The 15,120-nt window shown below is 41.5% G+C and overlaps 1 protein-coding gene across 2 annotated transcripts in view; it reads right to left on the bottom strand.

Moving 5' to 3' along the window:
* Window positions 1-15,120, bottom strand: part of LOC134206149 (carboxypeptidase D-like) — a 35,805-nt gene that overhangs the window by 12,619 nt on the left and 8,066 nt on the right. The gene's annotated exons all lie outside the window — the stretch shown is intronic.

The raw sequence follows: 15,120 nt of genomic DNA on the forward strand, positions 1-15,120 counted from the left end.
GAAGCGGATTTACAATTAAGAGAACAATCATCATACGACATTTAAATAACTTGATCTAAACCGGCTTTAATTTTTTTTATATATTCATCATTGGCATTCGCTGTAAAACAGAGAATTGACAACACGCATTACACTTCGAGACACAACTTCATTTGTTGCTCAGGGGAAGCACGTTCCCATCATAAACTTTTCATTCGTACGAGTCTGTAACAAGTTTAAATGGCAGAGATGGCTTAAAAAAAAAGTTCAGTATACCTCTGCTAAGTAATTATTGATGCCGATAACTGCAAAGGTAATTGTTGTTGTTAAACTGAACAAATGTAAATGATATTTTGAAATGGCGAAAGCTAAAACGTTCCATGGAAATATGAAATTTTCCATTGAAAATTTGGAACTTTTCAATGAATGAATAATTGAAAATTTCCATAGATAGATGGAAGTAGCAATGACATATGGGCTCATTGACTTCTTATATTTTCTTATTAAGGCGTCACAAGCAGGTCAAGGGCAAGGTCAAGTTTCAGTTGAAATGTAGAGCCATTGAAAAAGAAAAAGTTCGAGATTCCGTATGATTCCACCACCGGTCGACGTCGCACGAACGTTTCAGTGTTTTCGACAAGTAATCACAACTTCGGTTTAATGGTCGTATACTATTCCGCCGAAAAACATACCGCGGATTCTCCGAAAGACATTTCGCGGAATGTACTTTTTCACCGAAGGTCATTCCGCGGAATGTTGTTTGACGGAATTCAGTTAGAATAATTATCTTTGAAATATTTACTGGATTTAACTTATTTGCATTGCACTAGTGTTTTGTAATCCGGTAAATTATTTTGGATTTTTATTTGAAGCAATGAATGAAGGCACGGTGTCTCTATGTGGAAATCTCATTTTTCAAAAATCAGTACCTTTGAAACACCCACCACGCGAAAGTATATGATCTCCTCTTTCATATCGTGGGTATTTTTTTCACTATTTTGAGTGCAAACTCCATAGAAATCGCAAATGATGGCCAATTCAACCCCCCAAAAAATGTATGGAAAAATGACCCCCGATAGAACATTTTAAAAATGCACTTAACGTGCACTTGGTGCCTAATTTGGCCAACCCTGAAAAATGCATATTTTTAAAAAACTATCGATCAGTCCCGACTAGAAGGTCATATCAAAATTATATCAACATATGTTATTATGTTATACTAATTTTTTATAACAAGTTAAAAACATGGTGCATGATGTTGTTAAAATATCTAAATTTCTATCAAAAACTACACAAAAAACAAAAAACTATCAAACTTTGTTACAATTTTATCATTAATATTTATAACAGAATCAGTTAAAAAATATATTGTTACTGTGCAGTTGTACATTTTTACTGGTCGTGACAAGTCTCCATATTGTGATCAACAATCAGAAATTTTTGTTTTGTTTGAACAAGAACATTTTAAAGAACATGAAACTAACAATATTACAAATTAGGCAATCTTTTCAAATTATATCAGCATTGTGATATCTATGGCTGGGAGACTTTGCTACATCTAATTTAATTACCTACTGTTGGGCAATTCGGTGTTAAGCATTTTTCAGATCATATTATGATAAAATCCTGTTACAACATTTGAAAGACAATAGCTACTAAGAACAAAATTGTTTCAAAATAAGTTATAAATGTCATAATATGTTAAAATTGTGTTCAGTTTCTGTTATGCTCTTCTAATCGGGTATCCACAGCGAAGAAACGCAACGAATATATCCCATGTTACAGCTAATAAAACCCTTGGAAATTGGTTTATTTTCGGAGATATGCGAGAAACTGGCCAAATTAGGGACATGGAACATGGAACTGGTACAGCTACCCTACTGATTTTTGGAAAATAAGCCTCTTCGGACAAAGACACCGTGGAAGGCAATGCTTCCTTTGATTCAGCGCATCTGGCCGGTATAAACAAAAGTGAGAAGATATAGCCTTCTTAAAATGGACACGTTTGCTCGATATAAGGCGAAAGGAAGATTCTTCAAATAGATGCGTTTGTCCGGTATAAGGTCAAAGGAGTGGATAAGGCCTTCTTAAAATGGTAGCGTCTGTCCCATACAAAGCAAGGAGAGGAGATAATCCCATTGACACGTGAGATGGCGATAAAGTGACTGGGCGATGAAATATACAGGAAATTGTCCTAGCTGTAACGTCTGTTTGTCTTTTTTTTTTGTGCTGGCCGGGATACGAACAACCTTAGGGAAGATCGGGTAACCAACGCCGGTGGGAACTATGGTCGTATGCTGACAGGGAAGGGGGGGTTTGCTCCTCTTTGGAGGTGCAGCGAGGGACTCTAAGTGAAACTGTGCACCATGGTCCACCGGGAATAAGGAGGAATGGTCCTCCGGAAATTTAGGGGGTTTGGTGTCAAGCCCTGCAAGCCAACCTTTAAAAAAACATACGCAACGAACAATCAACAAGAAAGTACGGGCCGAAACCATCGGCCATGACCACTGCCATGAAAAGGGACTAGCGATTGGAAACTCGGTTCGTGGAACTGCAAATCTCTTAACTTCATCGGGAGCACACGCATACTCGCCAATGTGCACAAGGACCATGACTTTGGCATCGTAGCGCTGTAGTTGGGTGGAAGGACCAATGGCGCGAACGTTTAGAGATGATCATACCATCACCAGAGCTGCAGCTGCGGAAACACATACAACCTAGGAACAGCTTTCATAGTGATGGGCAATACGCAAAGGCGCGTGATCGGGTGCTAACCGATCATTGAAAGAATGTGCAGGTTAAGGATCAAAGGCCGGTTCTTCAACTTCAACATAATCAACGTCCATAGCCCACACTCCGGAAGCACTGATGATGATAAGGACGCATTCTACGCGCTGCTGGACCGTGAGTACGACAGCTGCCCAAGCCACGACGTCAAAATCATCATAGGAAAATTGAACGCTAAGGTTGGCCAAGAGGAGGAGTTTAGACCGACTATTGGAAAGTTCAGCGCTCACCGGCTGACGAATGAAAACGGCCTACGACTAATTGATTTCGCCACCTCCAAGAATATGGCCATTCGCAGCACCTACTTCCAACACAACCTCCCGTATCGGTACACCTGGAGATCACTACTGCAGATAAAATCACAAATCGACCAAGTACTGGTTGCTGGACGGCACTTCTCCGACGTTATCGACGTCAGGACATATCGTGGCGCTAACATCGACTCTGACCACTATTTGCAGATGGTGATGGTTAAGCTGCGTCCAAAACTATCCGTGATTAGGGTGACCATATGGTATCCTAAAGGAGGACATGTCCTCCTTTTTCATTAAAAATCATATGTCCTCCTTTTGCACAAAAATATCCTCCTATTAAGATATTTTGAGAAAACAGTTTTATGAATATCCTTTTTTTTAAGAAATTCTAGTTTATTATTATTAAAATAACAAACAATACTACAACGCTACAACAGAGATCCACCCGGAACAAAAATAAAACGTAGCACACGATTATGCTTTTTTGGTTTTAAATCAGACATATTTTCCTTCATAGGTTTTCGAATAAGTTCAATGTGAATATTGTATATAAATCAGTGAGTTACAGTAACACAGGTGTTGAAGATATCAAAAAGAATCGGAATTGTAAAAAAATGGATTAGAAAAAATGCATATACTTCTCACCCATCAAAATGCCCTTTGAATGCATCGCACGGTACGTTTCTTGAATATGTGACGCAAAGAGCAGTCGTTAAGTTATGCCTATGGAAATGTAATGTTAATGAAGTAGAAGAAGATACCGCATAAGTCTAACAAATCATATTAAAAACAAAAACCGATCGATGTTTTTTATGTCCTCCTTTTTCGCTACGATTCTGGTGAATTGTCCTCCTTTGGGAAAATTTTATATAGTCACCCTATCCGTGATCAACAATGTTCGGGACCGACGACCGCCGCGATACGATCTAGAGCGACTGACGCAAGGGTGAGCTCTGTGAGGGTGAGATTTAATAGAAATTGGGCAATCCGCTCTGAGCGTGCGTTGATGACAGACATGTATATATCTGTAAATATCGGTTCGGTTCGGTTTCCAACATTGACTAGTGGATAGCAGGCCATGACTTTGCCTCAGTCCTCGTCGGGCACGCCCGGAGTTGCACGCTCGAGAAGACAGTACACAAGCGATCAAATCAACGGATAGCTCGTTCGGCGGAATTAAGCCACACATTTGGCGATCCTGCCAGGTTGTTCCTGGTTGGAAATTATTGTTCTGTAAGTATCCTGTGGGCGTGATTGGGACATTGTTTTCTTCGGTTTCAACTTGTGATGTCGAAGGGAAGATCGCCGGAATAAATTATTGGTTTTCTCATTGGTTTCGACTTGTGATGTCGAAGACGCTCTGGAAGACCGTCGGATTGAATAATTTTCTTATCGGTTTCGACTTGTGATGATGAAGACGCTCTGGAAGTGTGTCGGATTAAATGATTTGCTCATCGGTTTCGACTTGTAATGTCGAAGACGCTCTGGAAGAGCGTCGGATCGAATAGTTTTCTTATCGGTTTCGACTTGTGATGTCGAAGAAGCTCTGACAGAGCGTCGGATTGAATGATTTGCCCATCGGTTTAGACTTGTAATGTCGAAGATGCTCTGGAAGAGCGTCGGATTGAATTATTTCCTCATCGGTTCAGACTTGTGATGTCGAAGACGCTCTAGAAGAGCGTCGGATCGAATAATTTTCTTATCGGTTTCGACTTGTGATGACGAAGATGCTCTGGAAGAGCGTCGGATTGAATAATTCACTCATCGGTTTCGACTTGTGATGTCGGAGACGCTCTGGAAGAGCGTCGGATTGAATGATTTGTTCATCGGTTTCGACTTGTAGTGTAGAAGACGCTCTGGAATAGCGTCGGATTGAATTATTTGTCCATTGGTTCTGACTTGGGATATCATAGACGCTCTGGAAGTGCGTCGGATTAAATGATTTGCTCGTCGGGTTTGGTTTGTGATGTCGAAGGCACCCTGGACTGAAAGATGTGTTGTTTCTCAACGGTTTTAACTTAAAAAAGTCGAAGGCGCTCTGGAAGAGCGCCAGCATAAATGAGTAATTTTCTCATCGGTTTTGATATGTGATGTGATAAGCTGCTGTGGTAGAGCACCGGATTGAATGATTTGCCCATCAGTTTTGGCTTGTGACGTCGAAGACGCTCTAGAAGAGCGCTGAAATAATTTATTTGTTTTCTTATCGGTTTGACTTAAACGTGTTTAAATATCAAAAGAACTCTGAAGTAGCGTCGAAGCAAATGATTCGTTCTCACATCGGTTTTCACGTGTAACGTCAAACGTATCAGATTTAATGATTTGTTGTTCTTATCGGTTTCGATTAAACATGATTTGTTTAGCATTAGCATTAGCATTAGCATTTAGCAGTTCGCACAAATTCGTAGGTGGTACAAACCAAGACTATTGTATGAGAGTAGCATCACTTTCATCCGTTACCACAGATATTGATTTGAGACTAATCACTAACTCTTAGATGCAAGCAATGTACTCTCCAATAGTCGAGAACTGTCCTGGCCACTGTAGTCAATAAGATTTGGTCTATAAAGTATCGAAAAAAGTGATTCACTGTACTGCATTGTGGTATTAGCAATCAGTTGATTTTTGTAATTTGAATAAGCTCTTTTGGTATGTATTTCTTTCGAATGGGTAGCAAGCTACCTTATTTTGAAACATGTCGAATGATTGTGTCAAAAGCGAAGAGCGGATAAGTTTGCTGAGTATTGTTGCGACGAACGGACGACCCTAGTAACCTCGTCTAGGTCACGAAGGGGAAGGGGAAGGATGGTTTGTTGGATACCTACTTAAGAAAGATGCAGAGAACTCTACGACCTCTCATAAGTGCCACGGAAGGTTTTTGGAATTGTGTGGAAGGTTATGACAGTAGGAATCGTTTTGGTATAACGTGAAACACAGAAAGAACTAAGATAGAAATACAATGTAGGAAAGGGACGAGCCTGGAGTTGAACCAACGACCTCCTGCTTATAAGGCAGAAGCGGTAGCCACTAGACCACCGAGCTCGTCTTTCGATTAAACATGATTTGTTTTCGGAATAAATGATTTGTTTTCTCATCGGTTTTCTGCTTGTGTTGTCGAATGTGCACTGGAAGAGTACGAATGAATTATTGGCAGTGGCTGATTTTCTACCCGCCGCAGCCACATCCAGGCGCTATAGTATATGCACAAAATAGCCAGCAAGAATTAACCGCCAGAAATTTGTATGGCGAAAGACATCTAACGCTGGTTTTCTCAAAATTAGGAACTTTTCATGAAAAACTATTTGATACCGGTTATGAGGGATGGTGTCCGCTACTACGCCTACCAAATATTTTTTCGATTAAAGTGCTTAATTTTGAGAAATCGAACCTTAGATGCCTTTCGCCATACTGATTTCAGAAAGTTAACTCCGTGTATGCCGCTGTAATTACGCTCAAAGCAGGCGATTCATTGTTGCAGTTTTTGATGGTTGTCAAAGAAACGTTAATGTGGTGGACCAGCAGAACGCAACGTTTCGAATTTGAATTTCAAAGGTATTGTGTGTGAGTTCCGGACTGATTGGCTTAAGCTTGAAGGACCAATACAGAGTATGTTTGAAAAGCCACCGATATTGTTTTGACTTTTCCTGTTGGAAGGCCATCAAAATTGTATTGGATATGATCTGCCGGCTCGAACTCTATTTGGTTTTGGATTGCAATGCTGGATATATTTGCAAAATAAACTAGAAGGAATACAGATGAAGGATCATGAACATAAATAAAAAGTTGACAGTTCAGAAGGCTCAGAAAAAAAGCTGAATTAATTTGTTTAGTAAATATGGACTTGCGTGTGACTAGTGAATAGCAGCCCATGACTTTGCCTATTTCCTCGTCGGGCTCGCCCGGAGTTGAAAGCTCGAGAAGACAGCACACAAGCGATCAAATCAAAGGATTGCTCATTCGGCGGTATTAAGCCATACAAGCTCGATGCGGCTCCTCTTGAGTACTGCTGGAATACCGTCAAAGCAGCCCTTAACGACGCAGCGGAGAACAACGTCGGGTATATGGGCCGAAGTTGATGAAACGACTGGATCGACGAAAAATGCTGACAGATTCTGGAGGAGAAGGACGCAGAGCGGGCGGTCGCGCTGCAGCAAGGTACCCGGCAGACCGTGGAACGTTTTAGCGGGAAGCGGAGACAACAGACCCGCCTTTTCAGAAGAAGAAACGCCGCCTGGAAAAGCGGAGTGCGAGGAGATGGAACAGCGGTGCCGTTCTTAATAAACACACAAGTTCTATCAGAAGCTCAACGCATCCCGCAAAGGCTTCGTGCCGCGAGCCGAAATGTGCATCTTGACGGACGAACGTATGGTGATCGAAAGGTGGAAGCAGCACTACGAGGAACATTTGTATGGCGCTGAGAGTACAGGCAGTGAAAGTCAAGGCAGCGGAGGAGATGACACCGTCAGTTCAGCGAACGATGGAAGCCAACCAGCCCCCACCTTGAGGGAAGTTAAGAATGCCATCCAACAGCTAAAGACCAATAAAGCAGCTGGTAAGGATGGTATCGGAGCTGTGCTCATCAAGATGGACCCAGAAAAGCTAGCCACTTGCCTGCACAAATTGATAGTCAGAATCTGGGAAACTGAACAGCTACCGGAGGTGTGGAAGGAAGGGGTTAAATGCCCCATCTACAAGAAAGGCGACAAGCTGGAGTGTGAGAACTTTCGAGCGATCACCATCCTTAATGCCGTTTACAAAGTGATATCCAAGATCATCTTCCGACGTCTGTCACCATTAGTGATTGATTTCGTGGGAAGTTATCAAGCCGACTTCGTTAACGCCCGCTCGACAACGGACCAGATCTTTACTGTACGGCAAATCCTTCAAAAATGCCGTGAATACCAGGTCCCAACGCACCATCTGCTCATTAATTTCAGGGCGTCATACGACAGTATATACCGCGTAGAGCTAAGGAAAATCATGGACGAGAACAGCTTCCCTGGGAAGCTTACCAGACTGATCAAAGCAACGGTGGATGGTGTGCAAAACTGTGTGAAGATCTCGGGCGAACACTCCAGTTCGTTCGAATCGCGCCGGAGACTAAGACAAGGTGATGGACTTTGGTGCCTGTTGTTCAACATTACGCTAGAAGGTGTCATGCGGAGAGCCGGGTGTAACAGCCGGGGTACGATTTTCAACAGATTCAGTCAATTTATGTGTTTCGCGGATGACATGGACATTGTCGGTCGAACATTTACAAAGGTGGCAAAGCTGTACACCCGCCTGAATAGCGAAGCAACAAAAGTTGGACTGGTGGTGAATACGTCAAAGACAAAATACCTGCTTGTGGGCGGAGCGGAGCGCGACAGGGCCCGCCTGAGAAGCAGTGTTACGATAGACGGGGATACCTTCGAGGTGCTCGAGGAATTCGTCTACCTTGGATCCTTGCTAACGGCTGATAACAATGTTAGTCGTGAAATACGAAGGCGCATCATCTGTGGAAGTCGGGCCTACTATGGGCTCCAAAAGAAACTGCGGTCAAAAAATATTCGCCACCGCACCAAATGTGTCATGTACAAGACGCTAATAAGACCGGTTGTCCTCTGCGGACATGAAACATGGAAATGCTCGAGGAGGACTTGACAGCACTCGGAGTATGCGAGAGACGGGTGCTTAGGATCATCTCTGGCGGTGTGCAAGAAGACGGTGTGTGGCGGCGAAGAATGAACCACGAGCAGCTCGCCCAGCTCTACGGCGAACCCAGGTAGTTAAAGCCGGAAGGGTATGATGGGCAGGACATGTTTCAGGAATCCTGGACAGCAACCCTGCAAAGATGGCGTTCGCTTCCGATTCGGCAGGTACGAGACGGCGTGGAGCACAGCAAGCGAGATGGGCAAACCAGGTGCAAAACGGATTGGCGAGCGTGAGACGTATTCGATGATGGAGAGATGCGGCCTCGAACCGTGTATTGTGGCGTCAAATAGTTGATTCAGTGTTATCTGTTTAGATGTAGACTAAATAAATGAATGAATGAATGTACTGAAAAGGCCACTCCGACCTTAATTAGTGTAAATAATAAAATAATGTCTTATTCAGAGTTGCCAATGTCTCAAATATCAACATATTCATTTATTAATTTAGATTGAGGATGAAACAATAAATCAATGATTTCTCATGACAATTTTCGAAATCATTACCGAGTGCTAGTACCTACGAAGGCAAGCCACGTTTCAGTTGAAACGAAATGATTAGAAAAGATAGGATGTTTCATGATAAGAAAAGATAGGAAGATATGCCACAAAATACAAGTGATTCAGTTTCATTCCCAATTTTCAACCACTATTCTAGTTTGAATCTGGAGCAAAATAGAACAATTTCGCTGGTTTCCCCAGCAGTGTTCCATTCATGTTTTTCAATTTTTCAATAAAAAGAAATCATAATGTTGCTGCCAAGAAAGGCGCCGTAATTGCAAAGTCAATTAGTGAAAAGTGATCCGTAGATAAAATGACGCATTCATGCATCAAAATAATTCAAAAATATATGAATCTCGTGATTCATTCGTGGTTCAAATCTGCAGAAAATAGAACTGAACGTTATACCAGTTTAATTTTTTTTAATAGTTGACTCGTAAAAAATGAATCTAGAACAGCTGCTGTGCTGGGAAAATTAATGTTTCAGATTCATATTCAAACTGACAGTCCCGAATGATTTGAATCACTGCAGATTTTACTCTAAGAAATTATTCTCGCTTAAAATATCTAAAATGCGACTTATGTATGTTGTAGTCCCAATTATTACTGACATGCACAATACAATGAGTCAATGACCACGAAAACATTCAGATGACCTTTTACGAATATGTTTTCTCACTTCGAACGAAAATGAAAGTTACGTTTCAATGTTACGCTTAGACACATAAATCAACCCGACAAAACCCCTCAGGTGAAATACTAATGATTCAACAGCGTGTTGTCTATAGCCGGAAGCTATCAAATTTAGCACCTCCACCAATTTCTCCAAACTAAATGGCACACATGTCTGAGAAGAACCGGTTCATCGCACACGCCAAACATTCCCGCGTGAAGGTCTTGACCATCACCCATAATGCAAACAATCACTGCAATCCGAATTCCTTCATAACCCACCTACAAACGTTGGACATTAATCTGAAGTTTAATGTAGCGGATTTATGTAGTTGCTTTTACAACGTTGTCGGTCACTGGCGAAAGAGAAATTCCCGCAAACACGCCCACCAAAATGGGTCACCGACGAAGCAGTTTACAACGCAAGGCGACAGCGCGGGACCAAGTCTGGAGCAACTTGTAACTGAGTAAGAGGTGTGGGAATGACGACACCACCAGCGAGCGAGCGAGCGGTGACGGTATCCTCTGCAGAAAAAAAAAATTCTGGCAATGACAGTGGCAGCACATAGCGGAAAATATTGCTCCCGGCGGTGTGACCGTGACCTTAAAAACGGTTTTACTTGAATGGATGCTGGGCGCTGCCTGCACCACACACCGATCTGTGTGCAGTGCAGTGAAGGATTTTTCCTCGATGACGTCAGTCGGAAATGCAGCTTTACTGATGAAGGTGAAGGTCGGCTTGGTGGCAGCTGTTCAAGAACCACCAGATGGAGCCCAGATAATTAGGGAAGCTTTACGGTTATTTGTTGTGGATATTGAGCAATCAGGTTGGGAAAAGCGAGTACAAAGGTGTGGTACAATTTGTCTTGAATGCAACGTGATTTTCACAGCATAATGGCGATTTTTAGGAGCTACATATTTTTGTGTAATTGTGCTTTGGCTAACAGTCTTGACTTTTAGCTTGTTTGTGGATGACTACTCCCAGCATTCTTATTATTATAACTTTTGAATAGTTTAGTTATAAAATCTTTCAGATGAATATAGGAAAAGGATAAATACTTAATCACAGAGGAGAACGAATAGGGGCTAGGATGATTTATCAAGATATTATTTATAAGGCCTTCTTATTATTCTTCTATGGCTCTACAAACCAACTGGAACTTTGGTTCAAATTGGTATAAATTAAAAATCAAACAGTCGATCGTCAGCAAAACGAAGTGCACAGAAAGCTAGGGAAGAGCTAATTATGGATATTCAAATAATTGGAAATAAAATTCTATCTGACATTTGCAGACCGAAGTCAATAAAAACCTGTAATTAATTCAGCTAATTGATCTGTTAACTAAACGCCACCTAAAGTTAATCCGGAAAAGTGAAACAAAACAGAATGTGAAATCCGCTCGAACGAACCGCTTCAGACCAGACAGGGCAGTCATTAAAATATACACCCTGACGCATTATTGGTTTGTTTGGCAGGTCTGTCTCGCCATTTCGCGATCGTGTTTGATTGTTTGCTGGCTAATATGATGATGGCGTTTAGTGAATGTAGGTGATCCCATTTCCTGGAGGAACGTTCGTCACCTCGCCGTTACTACCTTTCGAATGGATTCAACACTGGCATGCATGCGCCAATTTCTCTCTCTTCGGCACCCTATTTGAATAAAATTCCATGCTGGGAAGTTCGCGTGCCATTGATGCGCGTGTGGCAATCAGCTCACTCAGTCAGTCAGTCAGTTAGTATAACAACATAATGGTGAGGGTGGACTGATACGAAGTGTTTGAAGTGGTACCAGGTAAATGATACTCTATGATCACATTCGTGATCAGTTATGCGGCAATTGTATATGTATTAGAAAGTGATGGGTCTGATCTACGGTTGAGGCGCTTAGCCATTGTTGCATTGTTCTTTGTTTCCAGAAAAGTGAAATTGGATACATATCGCATATCTGAATAAGTGTTTGAATGTTCATTGGCACCATTAAAATATTCCCATTTTTTCCATTGCAATAGTATGCTATGACATGCAGGAGTACTATAATCTAGTCGGGTTGGTAATCCGTCCCGTTGCATTGGTACTTGGAGTATCTGATAGAATAAAATACATGTCATTTCGCGGTCCCAAGCCAATTATCTAGCAACTCATTTCGCTACCTCCCCGTGGTACCGGACGTGGATCGAGCAACAAGGGAGATAGGATAATCAATCTCGGTGGTAGCTGTGGGCGTATGATGACTGGGAAAGGAATGTTTGCTCCTCTCCAGAGGTACAGTTTGTTTACAATTCCTCTGGGCCGTATTGCTAACCTTTTTATCTTCTCGCCACTCTGGTGGAAGCATCTGGGACCAGCTATGGTCAAGTTTTCCATCTACTCCTCATCATCTTCAACAAGAGCCGAAAAAGGCCGGAACGACACAGCAGCCGGAGTACTATCTGACTCCGGATGTGTGAATCTGATCGAGCATCTGTTCTTCATGACAGACTCACAACTGCTGCTGTTTCTCATGTTAGGGGCGGCTGATCATGGTCCGAGTGCTAGCGTTGGACTCTACGCAAAATTGTGCGCACTGTGCCGCATCGTGTCACCATCGAGAAGATTCCTTCCACACCATATAAGTAGCGCAACACTTGTAAGGCAGTCAACCAAGCTTCTACGGGTGTCCTACGAAAGGCGGAAACACGAAAGGCGGAAGGCACATAAGGCGGAATACGAAAGGCAGAATGAACGAAAGGCGGAACCAGAGCTTAAAATATTCATCTTCATGAAGCAACTTCGGTCCGAATTTTGACAAACATCGCATGAATATTCAAAACATAGAATGACATAGTCAGACGACTACTCCACGAACGACACGAATTCGACTGTCACTGAGTGTGTTTACTATGTGCAGAACAAAACATAATTAGCATTGTTTATGTTGATGTTTACCGTTGAAAGTGCCTCGCGGATGAAAATCGGATTCAGTCCTGTGTGATTAATCACTTTACTCATTTGAAACGTGTTCAGATTTCAGATAATTTATCAATTTGTAAAATGTGCATAAATATTCAATGACTAATATTCAACTGAATATTGACTGTCCAGAGCCGACTATGAATGTGTCGGAAGTGAACTGGCAAATGAAGAAAAATGGACTTCACCAAAAATTTTCGATTATTTTACACTCTGGGCGGAACGATACAAAAGGCAGAAACACGAAAGGCGGAATCACAAAAGGCATAATAATGGGCTTCGTGGGCGTGCGGTTAGCGACGTCAATCGTCTAGACGCATGTGCTGTGGAGTGTGGGTTCGATTCCCGCCCCGGTAAGGAGAAAATTTTTCGTAAAGCGGTAAGTTCTCCACTGGTCCACTGGGTGTTGTGTAAATGTCCTGTCCGTTGTCTAATGCTAGATGTTAAGTGTTCAGTCTGTGCGATCTCTGATCGAAGACGGTGACCCTGTCTTTTTCATAATTACGAAAGGCAGAATTGCATTAGGCTGTTTTAACTTATGCGGACATTCTAAACCAACAGATCAAATGGCGTGATTCTCCTTTCGCTATAAAAAGATACACTTTGGCCGTTGATCGGCCAGATGCATGTTTTCTTGTTGTTTAGTGGGGAGACTAATCGTAGCTCAGCGATAATACATTTGAACAAAGCATACCATGCTGTATGTGACTAAAATCGAATCTCTATACGGTCTGTTTTTGGGTTGCAAATTTTCTCGCCTTTCCGAAGCATTTAAATCGTACACTTAATAACTCTGGATGTGCTTAATAGATACTAAGCTAGGAGGCTGTTAGTGTTTCAGTTGTGAAATGAGATTTCAATAGATAGAAAGGGGCTACCCCGTTTGGCATAAAGTCATTTGATATTAAGCCGTTTGTCATAATGGTCATTTGGCATAATAGTCGTTTCGCATAATGGTCGTTTGGCATAACGCAGTGAAAATGATCTTATTTTCAATAATCATATTCTTTACGCAACTTAAAGCTGGACTTCAGCATAGACTTCTTGATATTTACAATGAAGAAGGCAAGATGCATGCACCATCAACTCTTTTGCATTATCCAGAGTAATCGCATATATATTTTAAAGAAGGAATGATCTCCTCCCTTTTTGCATTGCACCGAGCAAATGCATGCTTTCAAAGAAGGCACCATCAACTCTTTTGCATTATCCCGAGCAATCGCGTAATTTAAAAGAAGGAATAATATCCCCTTTTGCATTGCTCCGTACTTTAAAAGAAGGCATCATCAACTCTGTTGCATTATCCCGAGCTATTGCGTAACTTGAAAGAATGAATAGTCTCCCCTTTCGCATTACACCGAGCAAACGCGTGCTTTAAAAGAAAGGCAACATCACGCGTTTCACCTTATCTCGAGCGACCGTTTGATTTAAAAAAGTGATACGAACGAAAATTCGATAAAATAGAATTACTTTTACCTTCACTTCTTGGGGAATAATACGTTCTGAGGAAAGGTCTGCTTGGAATTAGTAAATATATTCTGGGAAAAAGATTCAAGTGGAATACGTTTCTCGACAGACAGTTTTCTGGGAATTGAAAAGAACCTAAATCGTTGATAAGAATATCAATTATTAACGTGTAGCCATCTAAACTGAAAAAACAGCTTATATGCAGATGAGGGTAAAAATCATATAGTAATAATAATTTATATAAATGCCAATAATAACTATTCTAAAAGAATTGTAATTTTTCTGAGTATATATTATTTTTAAACAATTATGCCAAACGACCATTATGCCAAACAACTATTAGGCCAAATCATTTTATGCCAAACGGCGTACCTGTGATAGAAATTATATAAATATACGAAGAGGCGTGCTTTTAAAGAAGGAATCATATCCTCCTTCAACTTAGACCGGGCAGATGCGAGCCATCAAAGAATAAAATATGTCCTCCTTTACCTCAAGCAGGCGCCTGTGTAAAACTAAGAAATGACAGAATTCTGCCTTTTGAAACTACGCCTATCGCATTTCCGCCTTTTGTAATTGCGCCTTATGATATATTCCGCCTTTTGTTACATGTATAAGAAAGTCTGCCTTTGAAGATTCTGCCTTTTGAGATTCCGCCTTCCGTTTTTCCGCCTTTTGTTAGAGTCCCACCAAGCTTCTACAGCTACCAAGAGTATGAGCATTATGACCATATTCATACTTTGTTATTCATTCCGTGATTGATCAGAACTTGCGAAATTGTAAAGGGAACCGGATCGATCGAGAACCCGTTGTTAATCTGCCA

This window comes from Armigeres subalbatus, chromosome 1, assembly GCF_024139115.2.
Source record: "Armigeres subalbatus isolate Guangzhou_Male chromosome 1, GZ_Asu_2, whole genome shotgun sequence".
NCBI lineage: Eukaryota > Metazoa > Arthropoda > Insecta > Diptera > Culicidae > Armigeres > Armigeres subalbatus.